The sequence below is a fragment of the Oncorhynchus clarkii genome, chromosome 30, assembly GCF_045791955.1.
Source record: "Oncorhynchus clarkii lewisi isolate Uvic-CL-2024 chromosome 30, UVic_Ocla_1.0, whole genome shotgun sequence".
Taxonomy (NCBI): domain Eukaryota; kingdom Metazoa; phylum Chordata; class Actinopteri; order Salmoniformes; family Salmonidae; genus Oncorhynchus; species Oncorhynchus clarkii.
Window position 1 is genome coordinate 9187942 of NC_092176.1, and position 24775 is coordinate 9212716.

General features: G+C 43.0%; 1 pseudogene; it reads right to left on the minus strand.

The window, feature by feature from the left end:
* Positions 1 to 9681: 9681 nt before the first annotated feature.
* LOC139389991 (annexin A1-like) lies at positions 9682 to 18955 on the minus strand (annotated as a pseudogene).
* Between the last annotated feature and the right edge of the window lie 5820 nt (positions 18956 to 24775).

A 24775-nucleotide genomic window follows, 5' to 3' on the forward strand; every position in this document is an offset into this window, starting at 1 on the left:
GGGAACGCCACCTCTGTGAAGTGCACGTGTGCAATAACTCCATTCGCCTTTGTACTCCTTCTAAACAACGTGCTTTTTAAAATATTTTGCAAAGGGTAAAGTCTACAAAACGTAGTCCAGTTTGTTGATAACTGTATTGAGATCAAATGTGTCATCAGTGAGAAAATCTGCCGAATGTCTGCCCAAATCCACTCCCACAGCTGGCCAGTAGGCTTCCTCTCACTACCATATTTGGTATATTTGGTAGTGAGTGGAAACGCAAAATGGATGCTTCAAATTTATACATCCGGTGAAATAACTGTCTCATTGTTCTATCTGCGAAACCAATGTTGGTGTGATCGAGGCGTTAGGCTATGAAAGTTTTGCCTCTGGGAGTGTAATTTAGCCCAAAGGGGTTCCCTTAAAGGTGCAATATGCAGAAATCACTACACCATTTCCTGGTTGCTAACATAGTTTGTCTACTTTCCGTTTATTTGACAAAACAAGCAATATATAGTGTTAGTAATCATTGTCCCATCCAAACTACTGTGAAATATATTTTCAATAACCAAAAATATTGTATTTTCAGCTATTTAAAGCTGGTGTACAAAACTGAAAGTAAAAGACGCAAAAAACGAAACATAAGAATGGGAAGCATAGAAATTACGCACATACAGTTGAACATATCTACTGCTTCTTAGACTTGCTTTCAATGAAAATGACATATCTATAACACACATTTCTATGTGAATTTGGTCAGATCGCCCAAAAAGTTACATATTGCAGCTTTCAGAGGTCGAAACAGCAGCTGCCGTAGAGAGAGAGAGAGAGAGAGAGAGAGAGAGAGAGAGAGAGAGAGAGAGAGAGAGAGAGAGAGAGAGAGTCAAAAACAGCAGGTTAGCACAAACTCCCCCTGACCTGTGGGAGCTGTTTCCGGATAGGTTGCTAGGAAGGTTGTTAGGGGGCCGGACATCTGCTCATCATCTTGACCATACAGGTCACACAATACTTGCAGTCTCCCTCAAGCAGTGGTAGAGAGCAACATCTTTGTCTCTGCCCATCAACAACTGAACCCACTCATATCGCTGGACTTCTAGGATGGTGTGCATGCCCAAAGTGAGTTGTGTGAAGTGTAGATTGTTCTTAACAGTTATTTGTTACTAATGTTTTATGCTGCCTTGGTGTATAGCTGTATTGCAATATGTGCAGGTAGAAGAAGTGGGGGTCCTGGGCTACATGGTTACACGTGGTCTGCGGTTGTGAGGCCAGTTGGACATACTGCCAAATTCTCTAGAATGACATTGGAGGTGGCTTATGGTAGAGAATTGAACATTCAATTCTATGGTAACAGCTCTGGTGGACATTCCTTCAGTCAGCATGTCAATTGCACGCTCCCTCAAATCTTGAGACATCTGTGGCATTGTGTTGTGTGACAAAACTGCACATTTTAGAGTTGCCTTTTATTGTCCTCAGCACAAGGTGTACCTGTGTAATGATAATGCTGTTTAATCAGCTAATTGATGTGACACACCTGTCAAGTGGATGGATTTCTTGACAAAGGAGAAATGCTCACTAACAAAGATGTAAACAAATTTGTGCCCAACATTTGAGAGAAATAAGCTTTTTGTGCATATAGAACATTTCTGGGATCTTTTACTTCAGCTCATGAAACATGGGACCAACTGTCATGTCTAGTCCCACTCCTCCCCTCCGACATTCGACGTCGCCGGTCAACTAACCACTGGTCCTGGCAACCCATATTTACACACACCTGGCAACCACCATTACGCATACCTGCGTCTCATCATCACTCACACCTGGACCTCATTACTCCCTGATTACTTACCCTTCTTATATCACTCTTTATCATTAGTTTTCAGGTAGTATTGCTTGTGTTTTCATGCCAGGTGCTGCTCTTGTTTTGGTCCATGTTATTGAACTCACTAACTGCATCCTGATTACCTGTGTCTACGTTACAAAATACTACCTCACCAAATGGAATCAGCAGTCAAGTTACGCAGGACATCTCCCAGATGGTCAGCAAATAGAGACACTTACTTCTCCAACACCACGACCAGCTGGCACAACTGGGGATGGCTATGGAAGAGGTCCTCTGGGTTCTTCGACATTTCCAGAGGGGTGTCACCTCCAACCACTGGAGGATTCTCCACCACGGGTCGAGCCAGCACCCCAGCCTGTCCAATAGTCCGCCCATGTCAACGATGCCCATTTGTCCCTCCCAGACAAATGACGGGTCTCCATCCAAATCATGTGGCTTCCTACTCCAGTGCTCCCTCTTTCACTCATCAGATGAGAGCCCAGACCACTGAGAGGTCTAAGGTTGCCACGGTTATTTCCCTGCAGACCAGGTGAGCGTTGGAGTGGGCTACGGTTGTCTGGCGGATCTTGGTTCCTATGAGGGGTTCAGCGGGGTCTTCGACCATCGACCAGAGGGGGGTGAGCGCCTACTCCAACTACGGCAGGAAGGCCAGACCACGGTGGCATAAGCACTCACCTTTCAGACAGTAGCAGCATCCAGCGGATGGAATGAACCGGGCGCTCTGCACCCTATTCAGAAGAGGGTTGCGCGAAGAGGTCAAGCTGCAGTTGGCATGCTGAGATGACACTTTAACCTTCGACTCACTCAATCCAATGGTCATCCGTCTGGATAACCTTTGGGAGCGTCTGTACCCCCATTGCCTCTCTCCCTCCTTGTTGACCATTCTGAACCTGAACCCCATGGAGGTAGGGGCAACACCTCTCCGTGGCATCGCCAGAGACAGCTGGGGCTCTGTCCCTATTGCGGCCAGGAGGGTTACCGGTGTCAGTGGTGTCCGGTACGCCCTAACCTCCATGGTTAGGGCATCCACCGGTATGTTCCACTAGTGCAGAGGGGCGGCCACGTGACCTTCCATATCCCAGGGTTGGCATGAGTATTCCATTTTCATTGTTTTCTGCCAAACCCTTTACGGTTCCTATTTCGCTGGCTGTTGTTCAAGTGTTGTATCTAGCTCTAGTGGAACTTCATCGACCAGGTCCTCGCCTCCTCCCTGAACTTAACCTCATACCCGTTCTCCTCTCCTTTTCCTATCCAAGCTCTGGACACAGAACCTTTGGGATTCAGCTCAGTGATACACATCACAGCACCCTCACGGTGGGACCTATGCACCAGGAAAGCCTTCCCTCCGCACCTGTACACAAGGTAATCCTTGATCTCCTGTGGCTCCAACATCACATGGTCAAGTAGGAAAATTACCGCTTGGTGATCAGGATGTCGGAGGACCTGCTTTTCCGTATCCTGTGGTTCCATGCCGGTTGAGAGCCCTGTGAGTGTCCACCAGCCAATCAATTGGTCCTGCCATATTTTTGGCCCTGTGTGTTGGGATGTAGATGTGGACATCTGCCAGGCTCTGGAGTGAAACCCACTCCTGCCCTCCAGAGCGCAGCTATGTTCCCACAGGGCTGAGCGTTCGGCTGTTGGCCTGGGCACACACATCCCTCGCCACTGGACACTCTATCACCCACACTATCAATCCCTTTCTGATAAATATTAGTGGCCCACTTTGGCGCAGGACGTACCCCACTGAGCACAATCTGAACCTGAATTGACAATCCAAATCCCCCCGCAACGCTCCAACAGTACAACTCCTTCCTGTGCCTCAGCGTCCGTGGTCTCGTCAGTCCATTGACTTTGGTACTGATCTCCCCTCTTTTGATGGTTTTACCATAATTTTGCTAATAGTGGACAGATTCTCTAAATCATGCCGTTTCATCCCTGTCTGGGCTCCCTACCGCTCTCCAGGTCACTGAGGCACTGTTCCAGCAGGTCTTCTGGCACTATGGCCTTCTGGAGGCCCACAATTCACATCACGGGTATGGAAAGCCTTCATGGAGAAGCTGGGGGTCACAGTCAGCCTCACCTCCAGGTACTGGCCTCAGTCGAACAGGCAGGTGGAGAGAGAACCTGGAGCTTGGGAGGTTCCTGAGGACCGGCAGGTGGAGTGGGCCTGTCATGCCAAATAGTGTCCCCTCTGCGCCACAATGGGATTCGACGAGTTCTAGCTTCTGTTGCTAGGGCTGTTGCGAGAACATTCTGACCGGATTACAAAATGAACCAAAGCGTCCATTGCTATGCTGGTTGCTTGGCTCTATTTTACTTCATAGCGCTTGTGAAGGAAGGAGATTGCAGGCAGTTCTATTTCACTGCATAAACACTCGCGCAGTCCACGCAAAATTATTTCCTCAGAATTGCTCTCCATGGATTGTGTTTTTGATGGTGACAACCTGACTACCTGCTGCTTCAGAGGACTGGAAAGAGAACACACTTTGTGTCTTTATATACATGTCTTTACACCATGTCTTTATATAATAATTTAATCTGTTTTTAGATTGACGTTACTAGCTACTGTACTTATTTACCTCAGCCTGCCTAGCCATTTACAGTGGCTGTTTTATTTATCTAACTCTAGCTAACTACTGTTATTGTAGCTTGCACTTCAATGGCATCCCTCAGATTTTTCTTTTATCTTTCCAAACAGGCGAAGTACTATGAAGAAACCACTGATCTCGACAACCATTCAGGATAACGTTAAGTTTTTATTAGATAACTGGACGTATGTAGCTATGTACAACCATTTTCCATCTTGCTAGCTATACCTATTGTTCAGTGGAAGCTGCTGAGGGGAGGATGGCTCATAATAATGTCTGGAATGGCTTGAAAGGAATGGTATCCAACACGTGGTTTCCATGTGGTTGATATCATTCAATTGACTCCATTCGAATCATTATTATAAGCCGTCCTCCCCCTCAGCAGCCTCTACTGATGTAGTTATATGTCTGTCATATTGAGGTGTCTAGCTATAAGGTAAACCTGATTAATCAAATGGATAGGTGTAAGCAATTATGGTAACTCCAAATGACCTTAACTAGGTGTCTTCGCTAGACAGACAGAGGGGAGGTGTCCCATCCACCGGAACCAGTGAGTTCAGATCACTCTGATTCTTTGTGCTCTGAGTCGGAGGGGGACCAGCTTGAGGTAAGCTATACCTTCCAAAAGTGTTAAAGTACATATCTCCCATTTCTAACACTGCACTAATCATATTTTCTCACAGTAAAGTGTAACCTGTGTGTTTGTCTCGGTCTCCTACCTGTTCCCTCTAAATTCTGCTCCTGTTCTCCAGGAGCTAGGGGTTCTGCCTAACACCCAGACCTGGATACACCTGATGTTATGTAGTTGGTAATGGAGGACATCAGATCCTGTTGTCATTATCTGTCAAGTTTTCTTGCTTTATCATATTGTGAGACCCAGATAAAAAAACGAATTTGCATATGAATGGAGTGGAGACTTACTTACTTCGTAAAGTAAGTAACTTTAATGTGTCAAGCAGATTACACTTTGTCTGCCAGTAACGATGTTTAAGACATGGATTTCATGTTGTAATGTTAACAAGGTACCCAAAAGTAGTTTGAATTAATGTTTTCATTTGATTAGTTAAGCAACTTGTTCAAACGGCGAAATTGTGGTCGGAACTCTGCCTTGTTTGCATAGCGACGATGAAAAGAATGTCATTTAGGCGGTAATCTCAAACTCTAATCATTAGGTCATCACACCGTTGATACAGCAACGGACGCTAATAGTTTATAGAATCCCATTGTGACGCAGAGGACACTATTTGTCATGACAGGCCCGATTCCTTCCTTGGGCGGAGTATGCCCAGAATTAACAACTGAACATACAGATTACAACTCCCCTCCAACTACCAGAGTTCACCCTCTTTTCACGTTTCCCTCTTAAGGCCAGTGGTTCCTGGTCTCCTGGCTGACTATGTCCCGCACAACACTCCACCTCTCCTCGACATCGAGGAAGCCCTGCAAAAATTGTGCATGCTAACGGGTGGCAACCCATCTTCACGCACACCTGCATCTCATCAGTCATAACTGGACCTCATTGCTCCCTGCTTATTTACCCTTCTAATAGCACTCTTTTGTTACTAGTTTTCAGGTAGTGTTTGTTTCTGTGTGATGCTTCTCTTGTTTTGCATCATTCCAGGTTAATTGATACTAAACTCACTAACTGCACCTGCTTCCTGCGTCTACGTTACACCTTATGTTGCGTTTTATATTTTTGTTCAGTGTACATTCCCATACTCATCTTCCTTGAATGTTTAAATAAAGTTCCTTTGCAACACTAAGGCTGCTTTATTCCCCTCTAACTGGGGGCGGTAACAATTGGGCACAAACCAGTCAAATGCGTAGAGCATTTTACTTCTTTCAGAAGTGTTTCCATACTTGAGGGGTGTGTCTATACACTACTGTTCAAATGTTTGGGGTCACTTAAATGTCCTTGTTTTTTTTGGAGAAAAAAAAGCTTTTTTTTGGCCATTAAAATAACATCAATTTGATCAGAAATACAGTGTAGACATTGTTAATGTTGTGAATTACTATCGTAGCTGGAAACGGCAGATTTTATTTATGGAATATCTAGAGGCCCATTATCAGCAACCATCCCTCCAGTGTTCCAATGGCTAATCTAAGTTTATCATTTTAAAAGGCTAATTGATCATTAGAAAACCCTTTTGCAATTATGTTAGCACAGCTGAAAACTTGTTTAATAAGCAATAAAACTGGCTGCCTTTAGACTAGTTGAGTATCTGGAGAATCAGCATTTGTAGGTTCGATTACAGGCTCAAAATGGCCAGAAACAAAGCACTTTCTTCTGAAACTTGTCAGTGAGAGGGAGGCCCTGGTGCACAACTGAGCAAGAGGACAAGTACATTAGCGTGTCTAGTTTGAGAAACAGACGCCTCACAAGTCCTCAACTGGCAACTCCATTAAATAGTACACGCAAAACACCAGTCTCAATGTCAACAGTGAGGTGACTCCGGGATGCTGGCCTTTTGTACTTTTTTTGTAACACTTTTGTAACTGCAGTAGCCTAGTGCAGGGCCACCGTGTCCCCCCCCCCCATTTGTTTGCTTTATAGATCAGTGAGATAGAACCTCCCTTTACACTGCTCTTGGCGGACCATAATTGAAAACACCTCACATTCCCGCGCATGATGAATGAGGGGATTGCATTCGTTTATTAGGGCTGTCACAATTACGTATAACTGTGTAACAGACTTATGGATGAAAATAACCATAACTGTTTATATTTTTAGCAAAAATATTTTGTGGAATGAACAGCTGACTTTATGGGATGGTAGGGCAATCATGTGGTTGAGTCCTTTTCAGCTGTAACATGGACTCTTAATAACAACGTGATGAAACCACAGTTTTTAAACCCAAATCACAGTTTTTAAACCCAAAGGCGCAACATCGCAAGACTTCCGGGAACGCTTGCGAAACAGACTAAACAGTTTGAGAAGTCAATGAGAGAAGTGAAAGATTCTTCCTTAGTTGTTAATTTCCTCAAAATCTAGTCAATGTCTTAAGAGGCTGAACATGTTATTACTCACATCTTGTGAAAGTGATAAACAGTCACGTTTTCATTTTCGTCAAAAACAACTTCATATCAAAGGACTGCCTTTGATTTGAAGGCCTGCATAAGCACAGTTCGCCACGAGATGACCGTTAGATCCGATAATGTGTTGCTACAGGAGCTTAGCTAGCCATTGGTTCCCAAACTGTGGGGTCTAAGGGGAACTCAGTCCAGCTTTCAACTTACTCTTGAAAGCTGCAACAGTCAACAGTAGAATGCACAGGGTGCAATTTTGAAATGAGGTAGTGCATGATCAGTTTTCCTCTTGTCATGTCAGTCATTGCGAACCTTAGAGCTATTTATAACTTGTCAGAAATGTCCAGATTAACTAGCCCATGCCAGCTAAGAATTTTTATCCCATATATTTTGTTGCAATGTTTGAGTCGCTCAAATATCACATGAATATACATTAGACATGGCAAAATGTATAGAATTGCAATAAAATTAGCTCAAAAACGGCAAAATGTTCTCTGCATCCCATGACAAAATGTGGAGAATTGCATGAAATAAGCTTTAAACCTACAACATTTTCTCTCCGCCAACAAGAGGGGTGTGAACAGTTGGTGTTACAGTGCTTGTGCCCATTGAAATAGATGTGCCACGCTGGAAGGGTGAGTGAAAAAGTTAGGGAACCCCTGAGCTAGCCAACATCGCCATGACATCGCCTATAAGTGTGATTAGGGATTTCTATTGGAGAAGCAATCTTCTGAACCTATCTTCATACTGTAGAGTCTATGGTTCCCTAGGCAACGTCCCTCAAAATGCAGCAGTAGCACACATAGAAATAGAATGAATATATTACATTTTTTATATAATTATTAACCTTTATTTAACTAGGCAAGTCAGCTAAGAACACATTTTTATTTACAATGACAACCTACCAAAAGGCAAAAGGCCTTCTGCGGGGAGGAAAAAACACACATCACGACAAGAGATATACCACAACACTACATAAAGAGAGCCCTAAGACAACAACATAGCATGGCAGCCACACATGACAACACAGCATGGTAGCAACACAACATGACAACAACAAGATAGCAACACAACATGGTAGCAGCACAACATTGTAGCAGCACAAAACATGGCACAAACATTATTGGGCACAGACAACAGCACAAAGGGCAAGAAGGTAGAGACAACAATACATCATGCGAAGCAGCCAAAACTGTCAGTTAGAGTGTCCATGATTGAGTCTTTGAATGAAGAGATGGAGATACAACTGTCCAGTTTGAGTGTTTGTTGCAGCTCGTTACAGTCACTAGCTGCAGAGACGAGCGACCCAGGTATGTGTGTGCTTTGGGGACCTTTAACAGAATGTGACTGTCAGAACGGGTGTTGTATGTGGAGGATGAGGGCTGCAGTATATATCTCAGATAGAGGGGAGTGAGGCCTAAGAGGGTTTTGTAAATAAGCATCAACCAGTGGGTCTTGTGACAGCTATACAGAGATGACCAGTTTACAGAGGAGTGTAGAGTGCAGTGACGTGTCCTATTGATAAGGGAATGATATGCTTAACTTCTTTGTGACTAGGGGGCAGTATTGAGTAGCTTGGAATTATTATTATTTTTTTTACCTTTATTTTACTAGGCAAGTCAGTTAAGAACAAATTCTTATTTTCAATGACAGCCTAGGAACAGTGGGTTAACTGCCTGTTCAGGGGCAGAAGGACAGATTTGTACCTTGTTAGCTCGGGGATTTGAACTTGCAACCTTTCGGTTACTAGTCTAATGCTCTAACCACTAGGCTACCCTGGACAGGCGCATTATGATGGATGGAATGGGATTAATGGAACGAAGTCAAACGTGGTTTCCATATGTTTGATGCGTTTGATACCATTTCCTTTATTCTATTACAGCCTTAACAATGAGCCCATCCTCCAATAGCTCCTCCCACCAGCCTCCTCTGCCTTATATGTAACATAGCTGAAGTCTCACATGACCATCCTTCCAAATCCCGTCTACAATGAAGTCCATTTAAAATTGAGGGCGAGATCCTATATTTGTATTAATTACACATGCCATGTCTGTCTGTGTATTACAACTGAATCTGTTGTGAATATATTTCATGACAGTTCTTAAGAGGTTCATTGTTGGCGGGTCATTCTCAAATTAGACCTCATGGGCTATAGGCAAACGTGCAATGTAGGATAGAATAAAAAATATACATACAGATCAATAAAGGCAATTTGAAGCAACATAAAAAGCTTTATTTGCACAAAGGACCAGTTATCCAGGCTACATCATATTCTTGCCACTCAAATGGTGTCTGGTATATTCCACTATAGATCCTCAAGTCTGCTGAAGCTTGGCTAAATATTTGTCAATGCTGCTTACCATGTTTACTGTGCTCATTGCTGCTAGCAGGTAGAGAAAATACATCATGACTGCTATTTCACAGTTATCATGAACCATAATATTTTGCATTTGGGAGGGGAACATTTATGTACATTATTCTCCATTGGCACTCATGCACTGTGGTAATTGGTTCCAGGTGAGATCTGAGAGAAAGTTAGTTGTCACTTCCACACAGGGCCAGTAGGATCTTCTCATAGTCTCCCTTGGTGTCATCCTAAGGAGGTAATAGACAGAGCACAGAGTTACTCTGCAAAATGTAAAGGTCAATCATGTTTAGACATGTCACACCATTATAAAATTTTAGTTCAATTATTTTCAGATGCCATATTTCCCAAATGGTTTGTCTTTTGTCCAGATGCCGATTGGACCTAGTAATCAGAATGCCTTATACCATGTGATGCATTACTTAACTCGGAGGGGGTGGTGTCAGTTCCCCAGACCAGATTAAGTCTAGTCCTGGATATAAAACATTCTCAATGGAGGATCTGTTTAATTCGATTTTTAGTCCAGGACTAGGCTTAATCTGGGAAAAGAGTAACTTGTCTTTTATTGCCACTAAAGAAAGTGGAGATGTTTGCTCACCAGAATTTCCTGGGAGAGGGTTTTCCCAAACGTCTTCTTGTACTCCTGTTTAATCCGGGCCAGGTCAACTTCAGACCTGCTCACCATGACCCGGGTCAGAATATTGGTCCTGGTTCCTTTACCCTGGGGTATGGCACAGACACAAACTGAAGATGTATAACCGGATAGTGGAAGCTCCTTAGCCTGAATCCAGATCTGTTTGTGCTGTCTTGTACAGTATGTGCATAACCAGTGTTCTTGTGTAGATTGTCACATCTTATAACAGGGTCGTATTTATTAAGTAGAAAATGGACTGAAACAGGGAAGAACTACCAGGATTTGTCCAATAAGAAATGCACATTTTCTTTTTTTAAATATCTTTGTTGTGTACCCTAATGATCAGGACCCAGGGCAACCTCATCTGGTACATAACATGTAACAATGTTTAACAGTTAACACACCTTCATTGCCAAGTTTAGCTTCTCAGCAAAGAAAACCGGCTTGCTTCCAGCACACTTCACTGAAAGACAGAAAAGAAAAACAGTCAGGTGACAGCATCGACAAGAAGGGGCATTCTCCAAAGCTGTCTCGAGACAAATGTTATTTGTCACATGCTTTGTAAACAACAGGTGTAGACTAATGGTGAAATGCTTACTAACTGCCCTTCCCAATAACGCAGAGAGAGAAATTTAATTTAAAAAAAACAGGAATAAATACATAATGAGTAACAATAACTTGGGTATATACACGGGGTACCAATACCAAGTCGATGTGCAGGGGTACTAGGTAGTCGAGGTAAATATGTACATATAGGCAACAGGATAGGTAATAAACAGTAGCAGTGTAGGTGATGAGTCAAAAGAGTTAGTGCAAAAAGAGTCAATGCAGATAGTCCGGGTAGCTATTTGGTTAACTATTTACCTGTTGGTTCCAGACTTGGCGCATTAGTATCGCTTTCCATGTGAAAGCAGAGAGAACAGTCTATGACTTGGGTGTCTGAAGTCTTTGACAATTTGTGGGGCCTTCCTCTGACAACTCTTTGTAAAGAGGTCCTGGATGGCAGGGACCTCGGGCCCCAGTGATGTACTGGGACGTACGCACTACTCTTTGTAGCGCCTTGCGGTTGGATGCCAAGCAGTTGCCACACCAAGTGGTGATGCAGCCAGTCAAGATATGGTGCAGCTTTAGAACTTCTTGAGGATCTGAGGGCCCATGCCAAATCTTTTCAGCCTCGTGAGGGAGAAGAGGTGTTGTCGTGCCTTCTTCACGATTGTGTTCATCTGTGTGGACCATTTGAATTCCTTAGTGATGTGGACACTGAGGAATTTAAGCTCTCAACCTGCCCCACTACAGCCCTGTTGATTTAGATGGGGGGCGTGCTCCGTCCTCCTGTTTCCTGTAGTCCACGGTCAGTTCCTTTGTCTTGCTGATGGTAAGGGAGAGGTTGTTGTTCTGGCACCATACTGCCAGGTCCCTGACCTCCTCCCTATAGGCTGTTTCTTCATGTAGGTTATCGGTCCTACCAACGTCGTAAAGTCTGCAAAGTTAATGATGGTGTTGGAGTCGTGTGCGGTCATGTAGTCGTGGGTGAACAGGGAGTACATGAGGGAACTATGCATGCCCCCACGATGAGGGTGTGTTGCTGCCTACTCTCTCCACCTGGAGGTGGCCAGTCCGGAAGTTCAGGATCCAGGGTACTGAGCTTAGTGATGAGCTTGGTGTTGAATGCTGAGCTATAGCTGCTGAACAGCATTCTTACATAGGTATTCCTCTTGTCCAGATGGGAGAGGGCAGTGTGGAGAGCAGTAGAGATTGAGTCATCTGTGGATCTGTTGGGGTGGTATGAGGATTGGAGTGGGTCTGGGGTGTCTGGGATGGTGGTGATGTGAGCCATGACCAGCCTTGCAAAGCATTTCATGGCTACAGATGCCGTTTAGACAGGTTACCTTGGCGTTCTTGGGCAGAGGGACTATGTTGGTCTGCTTGAAACATGCAGGTAATTACAGACTGGGTCAGGGAGAGGTTGAAAATGTCAGATAAGACACTTGCCAGCTGGTACTATGGTATTTTCTTAAATCAGACATTGTCCTCACACAAAACAAAACAGCCATGAAATGATAAACAGGCATTTGCAATCAATAATTGGATAATATGAATATGCCTTGGGTAATGTGCCATCACATCTATTTATAAAAAAAAGTGCTGATTGTTTTAGTCTCGAGAGACTAGTGTTATTTTGCTCAGTGTGGCCTCATCTGAATGAAGAAAATGGAGCCCTGGTGTAATGTTACAGGACTAAGGACTAGTGAAGGGTGTGAGGCAGCAGAAGACATGGATTGAGGGTGATGCACAGATTATTTGAGGACATTGGAACATCTGTGCAACGTTACTAGGCTTGGACCTGGCTGTGCTCTCTCACCTACGGCAGTCAGACAGTTCTCAATGTCTCCCTTCAGTTCCAGGTCAATAGCCTTTGCCACATCCACCTTACTGTACTTGGAGTACCTCTCAAACACTGAGAGAAAGAGAGGGGGAAAGGATTATGTACTCAAAATGATTATACAGTATCAACCATGTGTGTTTGCACATGCAGTGTATGAAAAAGGAAAAAGCCTCCACACACACATCTAGATTCTATTAGTATTTGTGGTGCGTTGACTAAAAGTAACATTCTATGATTAAAAATGAAGGTCCACACTCAGGTATTTGCAGTGAAAAAATGTATGAAGTGTCTAAAATAAATTCTGGACAAATGTTGCTTCGCCCGACTTCATCAAAATGTGCGGTCTTCAAATTGAATATATGTCCTCGCAGTCCCCCAAAATATGTTCCTATCTATCACGTTTAGAATTTTTGATGCTCCCTGACTGTTATGCTTTTGTTTCAATGACTGTTAGTAAGCTGGACAGAGTGAAGGGACTATGAATGTAGGTCCACTATCATTGGTACACAGTTTGGATTTGGTTTTAGTCATTTAAAATGTTGACTAAATATATAAAATAACGCCCCCACCACCAAAGCACCCGCAGGCCGGATTGAATGTGCTTGTGGGCCGCATGTTTGACACCCCTGGTCTAACTGATGACAAAAACAAATCACACTATAGGGTTACGACATAATGAACAGGTGGTGAGACAATAAATAGTGTAAGCTTATTGGGCAATGTCTTCTTTACCAAATGTGTATACATGTGCAGTTTGTGTGTATATTCACTTTGGCGGAGCTGAGGAGCACTTCTGGAGGTCAGAATGTCAATGAAGACAGAGCAGTCTGTTCCCTTCCTCTTCTCTCCAGCCTCATACAGGGCCTATAGACAGATACAGTAGGCACGGGCATCACACACACAGGGTTCGCATTACACATCGACTCTTTGCGGTGCCCAACCTTGATTCTGACACACATTCACTCTTTTCCTCTCCTCCATACCCTGGCATCACTGTCAGCAAGTTCCTGGTTCACCATGGTATCCTCATTCCTAGTAGCCTACAGTATGCGAGTGAGAGAGAGGGGGAGTGATGTTAATTGTGCCAAACTATGTATCTTTAAACATGTTTAAACAAACTGTAAATAAACACACCTTGCAGAGCGAGAGCAGAGCATTCCTGAAGTCTGCGCTTGTGTCAGATTTGATGTCATCCTCTAGCTCCTTTTTGTTTTCTAGCAAAGAAAATGCCATGATTATTGGTGCGTTGTAAATATCACATACAGGACATTTACATAGACACATTTACATATTGCTGACACACCTCCCTTATAGACTTTCTTTATCTCTCTGATCTCCTTATTGGTCCTGGAGGCCAGAATCTCAACCAGAGTATCCTCATCTGTGTCCAATCCCTGAGAGAGAAGTCGAGAGGGGAGGGGTGTGAACAGTCAACAAGGACAAAAGGGTCAGGTCACATCAGTCGTAAAGCTAAGAAAAGTCCAGGATCGGATAACACAAACAGGAAGTGCAGGGCAGTGTTAATTATGCCCCAAACACAAAACATGGAGGGACTACCTACACTTATTCAATAATAGCTCATTTTCAGGTCTACCGCTATACCAGACACCTCACACACACTGCACATCATGAAATCTAAAGTACAGTAGATACTCGTCAGCACCGTCTCCTCACATATTAAAACAGTCCCACCAGTTGTAAAAGTCCCACCTTTTGCCTCTATTCTGAGTTATAGTGAGTGACTAGGTGCGTGCATGTTTACATTCATGGCCTGTTTGAGCTGTTGGGCGTCATATTGGGCTGGCGTCTTGAGCAGAGCCAGAACCACATCCTCCAGGTCTCCCTTTAGGGCTGACTTCAGGGCAGTCTCCAGAGGCTGCAGAGAGAGGGGTGACACACTCTTCCACAGTCATACACAAGTGTGTGTGTGTTTGCACGTTTGGCATCATTCCATTGGCCCTAAAGTGCAAACTCCACCCACCCGCCGCCAGCCGCACATGCTAAACCAAACACAACTAGTGTGTTGTTAAGTGTGCATGTGTCACATCTTACCTTGCCTTTAGCCCTCTCATAGGTAGCTTTGATCTACTGTCTCTGGGCGTTGCACCTCCTCACCAGCACATCATTGATGGTGTTCTCATCCACACCTACATCACAAGATGGAGGGACTTGTTCAATAAGAAACACTGTTGCGTATGTTGCCTAATCCATGAGCCCTCATCTGTTTTTTTATTAATACGTGTGACCCCGGCCTTACGGTGAGGCAACCCTGACTACTCACCAGCAACAAACAATGAAAAAACGGACATCTTCACACGTGTTTTTTTTTACCAATACCAGGTTTAGTATCATGATCCTTGATACCGAAATGATACTCAATACCAAAACGATACTCAATACCACAGATAACCGCGTGGCTCAGTTGGAAGAGCATAGCAGTCGCTACGCCAGGGATGTGTGTTCTATTCCCACAGAAGACCAGAAAGGGGGAATAAAGTTTGAAAATGTATGCAACGTTGAATAATACATGGTAAAACTAAAATAACAGATAGAATATATTCTGTAGGCAATGTCTTATTAAAGTAAATAACAGAAGAATATCTACAATGGTCTTTCTTTTTGATACACAGTGTTAATTTGCTCATCTAGGCCCATAATATTGGGTCAAATGACATTCGTGAGGCGTATGATTCATTACAGCATAATCAATTAATGTATTAAACTAATAGTTTAGTTTAAAAATAGACATAAAAACACTGAAGCTCATTTCGAAAAGCTTCTATATTGCAATAGTCTATCACACACCACAGAAATATAATGAATTTTACACAGCAAACTACGATTCCCAGAGTGCATTTCACTTCCCATGGTGCAATGCTCCACCCAGGGCTGCTGGCTGTAGTAGTCTAAATATCTTGCTGTCAAGTTATGAGTGCATTTCACATTACTTTTGGGTTGTAATCATATATTACAATGCTCACATGAATGCCATGCTGAATATATGTTCATGTTATTGTTACTCAAATTATTCCAATTTAGTTGCTAGTAGACTAACGTTACAATGTAAAAGTCATGTTTAATATAGTTTTTCTTAGTTGTTTCAGTAGGCTGGCCCTCATCTGCTTTATAAGCAACGTCTTACAATAGTTTGCTTCTGCAGACAATTTTGTCAACAAACTGCAGGCGTGGAGGTATGATGTTTCTGTTATAAGTAGCCATGCTGTCAGCATTTTCTCTTTCCCCCTTGTTTTCTTCTCAAAAGTGGCTCACACTGTGTCAGCTGCATGCGCAAGTAGCCTGGTTAGCTACTGCCCCCTTGAGAAGTTTCAGACAAATTACAAGATGGACAATCCGTATATAACGTGAGACACATTTGACAGTACTGAAACAAACATTCTAGTACCAAACTAGGATCGAAAAAGTCCTGAAGTGTTGGTATAATGTCCAACACTACACACATGCTCAATTGAAGAATTGAAGGAATGATGGATGGTGCTAAATACAAGGAAATTCTTGAGGGAAACCTGTTTCAGTCTTCATGAGATTTGAGACTGGGGCGGAGGTTCACCTTCCCGCATGACAATGACACAAAGCATACTGCTAAAGCAACACTTGAGTGGTTTAAGGGGAAACATTTAAATGTCTTGGAATGGCCTAGTCAAAGCCCAGACCTCAATCCAATTGAGAATCTGTGGTATGACTTAAAGATTGCTGTACACCAGCGGAACCCATCCAAAATGAAGGAGGTGGAGCAGTTTTGCCTTGAAGAATGGGCCTAAATCCCAGTGGCTAGAAGTGCCAAGCTTATAGAGACATACCCCAAGAGACTTGCAGCTGTAATTGCTGCAAAAGGTGTCTCTACAAATGATTGACTTTGGGGGGTGAATAGTTTTTTTTTGTTGTCTTATTTCTTGTTAGTTTCACAATAAAAAATATTTTGCATCCTCAAAGTGGTAGGCATGTTGTGTAAATCAAATGACACAAACCCCCCCAAAATCAATTTTAATTCCAGGTTGTAAGGCAACAAAATAGCAAAAATGCCAAGTGGGGGGAATACTTTCGCAAGCCACTGTAGTACGCAACCCAGACTTGCCAAAAGCCCTGAGTGATGTCATCTTTCATGTAGGAATCAGGTCCTTTTCAAACCTGTTTCATCAGAACACAACTATACTGAAATCCTTTCAAGAGGCTCTGCAGTGAATTCAATGTGACAAGATCAATTGCATATTGAAATTAGACACGTCATTTCCTCATTCACTTCCAAGGGGAGGTTTATAGCTCAGCTCAATGAAGTTGAGATCCTTCTTGCAACAGCACAGTCCATCAAAGGCTAAATCTCCCATATCTATAGGCTCTTATCTGAGAATGTGGGCTCCTCCTTTAATCCTTTGAAAATAATCTGGGAAAGGACCTTTGTCTGACTAACAGTGATGAATTATGGGTGGATGTTTGCGACAGGGCATACTGCTCCTCTCTAACATGAAAATTAAAGAATCGAATTAAACATTTTTGTACATGTTATATTATACTCCAGTGAGACTCCATAGAATGAATACTTTAAAATACTTTCAATTTAAGAAAAAAAGTTTCCTGGTACGGGGACCTCCTGTCTACTTTCACCCGTAGCTATGTATCACACACATGCACTTTGTTGAGTACATGCGTGTGTGTGTGTATGTCAATCTCACCCTTGGCCTTGATGGCCTTATCCAAGATGAGTACATCCCTATCGACATTGAAATCTGGGTCAGGAGTCACAGTCCCCTGACTGGGTAAGGTCTGAGGAAGAGACAGAGAGAGAGAGAGAACACTTAGCTGCCATGCAGTTAATTAATGAATACCTTCACAAAATCCAGAACAACAGTATAGAAGCAAAGGAAGGAACAGCACATACAAAGAATATGATAACCTACTCCTGAATTCCTTTTATGAGTCACAAGACTACCATTATTTTGTATCTCAGACTCTTTCTTTATCCTCAACAGCCATCACTTTTCTCTGTCCTCCCTCCCCGTCCTGTCTATCCGGCTACGAATGTACAAACACCGCCTGGTAAGTTTTTACATACATTTAAATGTTTTTTTTACATTTTGTATTTAACCTTTATTTAACTAGGCAAGTCAGTTAAGAACAAATTCTTATTTACGATGACGGCCTACACCAGACAAACCCGGACGTCGCTGGGCCAATTGTGCCCTGCCCTATGGGACTCCCAATCACGGCCATTTCTGATACAGCCTGGATTCTAACAAGGGTGTCTGTAGTGACGCCTCTAGCACTGAGATGCAGTGCCTTAGACCTCTGCACTACTCGGGAGCCCATGAAATACCACAAGAAGGGAAAAAAGAGCAGATTTGAGGCGTTCCCTCTAGAAAGTGGAACAGAACCCTACCGAGTCATCGGGCTGGCCCAGATAGAAGATCTGCTTGAAGAAGTCTGCGATGAAGGACATGGTGGCACGGGTCTGAAGAGAAAGGACAAGGGGGATTCAATAATAACCACAGTATTAATAACATCCTTTGTATTGAACACCAAGGCCTTTTGCATTTCTGAGTGTTAAATGGAGGGATGAAAGGCTCTTTCTTTGTTTCCAGAATATGCTACAGTACAAGACCAGGGCACCATATTTGGTCAAATTACATTTTAGTAGACTCACCCCCAACACAACCTCATTCAATGTGGTTCAAACATTTTGTTATTTTCCTATGACTGCCACTTACACAGGATAATCATCATTACATAGAGTAAAATTAAACATGTCTAGAACAAGGGGATATAATTCCTGTTTATGATGCTGCACAGATTATTTATTTATTTATTTAACTTGAACCTTTTCATCACTTTTGCTCAATTAGTTCACAATGGTTCTCAAGGCATGACAGGATCAGCTACATAAAATAATTCATCAAAATAATAATGAAATGTCACTACTACGCCCAGTCACACACACATATGCTAAAGTTCCTTGGTAACTGGGCTGTATTTAGAATGTAGGCTATTCATACAGTGGGAAGTTTAGTTTCCCAGTTTAACAAGGTTCAAACTCCCGAAAAATAGAGAAATTACCTAGGTTCGCCGGTGCTCAACTTCCAGGAGTAGGTTCAATGAAGGGACTGGGAAACTTCTTCAGACTGAGTTTGCAGGGGCATTGTGAAGTTGCGCTCATGTATTATATAGCTACACAATAAATCCCACCTAGAAACCGTGCATCCCACACTTGCTCTATGCTACCATTTGATTGGCACCCAGGGTGGTGAAAGTGTATGGTGATCTTGATGCTCGTTTCTAATAAATATCAAGGGTCTTATTCTGGTGACATGATGATCGATGCTTGACTGCCATTTGACAAATACAAATATTCTCGCTCTTATCAATAATAGTCTCATCATGTAGACTAGCCTACAGGCACAGCCTACCCCGTATGCAGCACACAGAACGCACTGCAACTGCCTCTGCAATGCAATGCTATAAAAGCCAATCCCTTACAAAAAGCAGTGTTGAAACTGCAGTAAAGTGCAGTAACTGCAATCGACTGTGAAATGTTGGAAACATGAATTGCAGGTTAACTGCAGCGTACTGCAGTTGAGCTGCAGTTATACTGCACTGTCACTGCAGTAACACTGAAAAAAGGTTTTGAAAAGTATTCCGACCCTTTCACTTTTTCAACATTTTGTTACCTTACAGCCTTATTCTAACATGGATTAAATTGTTTTTCCCCCAAATAATTCTACTAACAAAACACTATAGTGACAAAGCAAAAACAGGTTTTTAGACATTTTAGTAAATGTATAAAAAAAGAAGAAATATCACATTTACATGAATTAGTATTCAGTACTTTGTTGAAGCACCTTTGGCAGCGATTACAGCCTCGAGTCTTCTTTGGTATGACACTACAAGCTTGGCACACCTGTATTTGGGGATTTTCTCCCATTTTTCTCTGCAGATCCCCTCAAGCTCTGTCAGGTTGGATGGGGAGTGTCGCTGCATAGCTATTTTCAGGTGGTGCCAGGTCTACTTCAGACGTTTAAATAAAGTTCCTGTGTGTTAACTCTTGGGCTGCTTTATTCCCCTCTAACCGGGGGGGGGGGGGGGGGGGGGGGATGTCAGTTGGTCATAAAACCAGTAAAATAGGTAGAGCCAGGTCACTCTCTTTCAGAAATGTAGCCATTGTTACTTGAAGAATATAACCTAGAAATACTTCATGAGCTTAGTTCAACTGTCTTGCCTTTCAACAAACCCTGTAAAGCTTTAGAACGTGGTTAAACTATCATTTTCATTTCATGGATGGTCAGGTCTTGCATTCATAGCTCTGTCTATGAATTTGAAAGTGGATACATTTATTCAATCCCCATCCTTCAGCTGTTTCCCAAAGAAGTGGCAGGGTGCCAGTTTTATTGTTGTTTGAATCACAGATTCAAATCTTTTTAGACTGCCCCTTTAAAGGAAAGAGATATTTTCAAAAAATGTAATTGGACAGAATATGGGGCACACCTCCCCATGCCCATAAGCAAAAACTCAATTAACATTTTGTTATTACTGCATTCTCACTTTTGTAACTGCAGTAGCTTAGTGCAGGGCCACCACGCCCAACCGAACAACGCATGCAAGCACCCACATATAAAGGGGGTTCTACAGTAACTAGTCATAAGTATAGTGATGGTCCTTCTTGTAATTTGTAGTTGTTTGGATCCTTGGTGAGGAGTGTTGTGGAAATTCCACACATTAAAGGGAAAGCAAGAGAGACTGCAAGTTTCCTCAAACAACAAAGTTCTTTATTAGTAAGATTTGCGAAAATGGAGCTGGTTAGCGGAGACCCAAAATGTTGCACAGCTAAGAGCCCCCGAACGAACACATTCAGACTCTGTCATTTATAGCCATCCTCAGTGTCTGTCTTTGCCAGATAACCTACAGCTGGCAAAGATAAATATGTCCTTATATGGTCACTTATGTTAGAGTTTCGCTAAGCATGTCATAGTCATCTCATACCTTGAGAAAACAGGAACCGTATCCCAGATAGGAACACTTGAAACGGGTCAGACAAGTCTGCAGAAACCAGTCGTTCTCTGCTATCTCACAGCTAAGATTAACAACAGAATCAGATTTATTCTCATATAAATCTTTAAGCATGCAATGTCAAAGTAATTGAGTATGCACAACATTTCTCCCATAGGAGGTACGTTAATATCGTAATAGACTAGAATAACTTTCTTTTTCCACGCAAGGGAATTTCTTTTTGGAGATAGTGAGGTCATGAGGGAGGATTCAAGGTTGGACCCTGACTGATGTTCACAAGATGGCGCTGACAGAGATGGTCTGATCGCTTCAGGTCCTTAGGAAATGTGCAGTTATTTGTTTTTTTAATGTATTATTTTATGTATTGTTAGCACAGGATATCTCAAGTGTTATTACATACAGCCGGGAAGAACTATTGGATATAAAAGCGATGACAACTTACCAACATTACGACCAGGAATACGTCTTTCCCTAAGCGGATCCTTTGTTCGGACCTCCACCCTGGACATGGGATCTTATCCCAGAGGCCGACCCAAAACAACACAGTCGCCACAGGAGAGACAGACAGAGCGGCCTACTGGTCAGACTCAGAAGGCGAGCACACCATCCACATATAGCATATTACTCTCCAATGTCCGATCTCTAGATAACAAGGTGGACGAAATCAGAGCTTGAGTTGCCTTCCAGAGAGACATCAGAGATTGCAACATTCTCTGTTTCATGGTAACATGGCTCACTTGGGATACGTTGTCAAAGTCGGTACAGCCACCCGGTTTCTTCATGCATCGCGCCAACAGAAACAAACATCTCTCTTGTAAGAAGAAGGGCGGGGGTGTATGCCTTATGATTAACGACTCATGGTGTAATCACAACAACATACAGGAACTTAAGTCGTTTTGTTCACCTGACCTAGATGCCGACCGCAATATCTTCCGAAAGAGAATTCTCTTCGATTATAGTCACAGCCGTGTATATCCCCCCAATACCTCGTCAGCCCTGAAAGCGTTTCACTGGACTCTATGTAAACTGGAAACCATACATCCTGAGGCTGCATTTATTGTAGGCAGGGATTTTAACAGAGCTAATCTGAGAACGAGCCTTCCTAAATTCTATCAGTATATCGAAGGCTGCTAGCCTTCTGGATCATTGCTACTCTAACTTCCGCGATGCATACAAAGCCCTCCCCCGCCCTGCCTTCGGCAAATCTGACCATGACTCCATTTTGTTGCTCCCAGCCTATAGACAGAAAGTAAAACAGGAAACGCCCATGCTAAGATTTGTCCAACACTGGTCGACCAATCGGATTCCACGCTTCAGGATTGTTTCAATCACATGGACTGGGATATGTTCCGGATAGCCTCAGACAACAACATTGATGTATACGCTGACTCGGTGAGCGAGTTTATTAGCAAGTCTGTTGTCCCCACATGCTTCAAGATGGCCACCATTGTTTCTGTTCCTAAGGTAACTGAACTAAATGACTATCGCCCCATTGCATTCACTTCTATCATCATGAAGTGCTTTGAGAGACTAGTCAAGGAGCAAATCACCTCCACCCTACCTGATACCTGATACCCTAGACCCATTCCAATTTGCTTAATGCCCCAAGCATGCGCTCCAGCAGGAATATCTAACTGGTCATCCCCAAAGCCAACACCTCCTTTGGCCGCCTTTCCTTCCAGTTCTCCGCTGCCAGTGACTGGAACGAATTGCAAAAATCACTGAAGCTGGAGACTCATATTTCCCTCACTAACTTTAAACATCAGCTATCTGAGCAGCTAACCGATCGCTGCAGCTGTACATAGCACATCTGTAAATAGCACACCCAATCTACCTACCTCATCCCCATATTGTTTTTATTTACTTTTTTGCTCTTTTGCACACCAGTATTTCTACCTACACATCACCATCTATTCATCTATCACTCCAGTTTTACTTTGCTACTATGGCCTATTTATTGCCTTACCTCCTCACGCCATTTGCACACACTGTATATCGACTTTATTTTTTTCCTATTGTGTTATTGACTGTACGCTTGTTTATTCCATGTGTAATTCTGTGTTGTTGTTTGTATCGCACTGCTTTGCTTTATCTTGGCCAGGTCGCAGTTGTGAATGAGAACTTGTTCTCAACTAGCCTACCTGGTTAAATAAAGGTGAAATAAAACAAAAAAAGCCTAGGAACTAGTGGGTTAACCGCCTTGTTCAGGTGCTGAACAACAGATTGTTGCCTTGTCAGCTCAGGGATTCAATCTTGCAACCTTTCAGTTACTATTCCAATGCTCTAACCACTAGGCTACCTATCATCAAGAAAAACAACCACTGCCTGTTCACCCCGCTATCATCCAGAAGGTGAGGTCAGTACAGGTGCATCAAAGCTGGGACTGAGAGACTGAAAAACAGATTATTTCTCAAGGCCATCAGACTGTTAAATGCCATCACTAACATAGAGATGCTGCTGCCAACATACAGACTCAAATCTCTGGCCACTTCAATAGATGGACTGAATAAAGGTATCACTAGTCACTTTAAATATCCCCATTTTAATCATGTTTACATATCCTACATTACTCATCTCATATGTTTATACTGTTATACTGTACCATCTACTGCATCTTACCTATGCCGCATGGCCATCGCTCATCTATATATTTATATGTACATATTCTTATTCATCCCTTTACATTTGTGTGTATAAGGTAGTTGTTGTGAATTTGTTAGATTACTTGTGAGATATTACTGCATTGTCGGAACTACAAGCACAAGCATTTCCCTACACTCACATTAACATCTGCTAAACATGTGTAAGTGACCAATACAACTTCGTAGACAGCACGTGTAGATTAACAGGGAAAAACTTACTTCCGGGTTATTTCCAATAATGCAGAGTTAAAGCTAAGACACACAAAAAAAAATGAAATAGTGAATAACGAATACAAATAACAAGTAAAAATAACATGTTGTCTTTATGAGGACATTACTTTTGTACTAAACCTTGTGCTAAATCTTACTTTTGTACTAAAATAGATATATTTTTCTCCCCAATTTTATGGTATCCAATTGGTAGTAGTTACCGTCTTCTCTCATCGCTGCAACTCCCGTACGGACTCAGGAGACGCAAAGGTCTAGAGCCATGCATCCCCAGAAACACAACCCAACCACACTGCTTCTTGACACAACACACATCCAACCCGGAAACCAGCAGCACCAATGTGTCAGAGGAAACATGCACTGCACCTGGCCTGCCACAGGAGTCACTAGTGCGTGAGGAGACAAGGATATCCCTGCCGGCCAAACCCTCCCTAACCCGGACGACACTGGGCCAAATGTGCGTTGCCCCATTGACCTCCCGGGTGCAGCCAGCTGCCACAGAGCCTGGGATCAAACCCAGAATCTCTGGTGGCACAGAGTGGCACGATGCAGTGCCTTAGACCACTGCGCCGCCCGGGAGGCCAAATAGCCATCTTTAAACCTGGGCATTGGGCTTGAGTTATCTTCTTTAACAAACTCATATAATATAGAAAAGTTTGTGCGCCTTAACAAGAGGCCTGTCCTGTTTTGTGTGTGTAGAATGACCCCATGATGTCTGGGCACTCAGCCAAGAATATGACAGAAACTGACTGGTTCCTCTTGATCCTAGACAGGGCAAAGTGTTATATTCTGCACACCAGAGATAGAGCTATTGTTCTGTTTTGGAGCCTTTTCTGGGTGAAAGGTTCATGTTTTTATGTGTGTATGTGACCAGTACGACCATACATCATATGGGCTGACAGTCAGAGGCGTTTGCTTGCCCAACTTGGGGGAACTGTGGAGCTACGGTTAGAGGAAGTATGTCTGGTTCCTGTCATTCAGGCCCCTGTCGTCCTCACTCAGTTGCGACAGACTCACACACACACACACAGACACATACATTGGGTCAAGTGTTTTGCAGATGCTTGCATGGG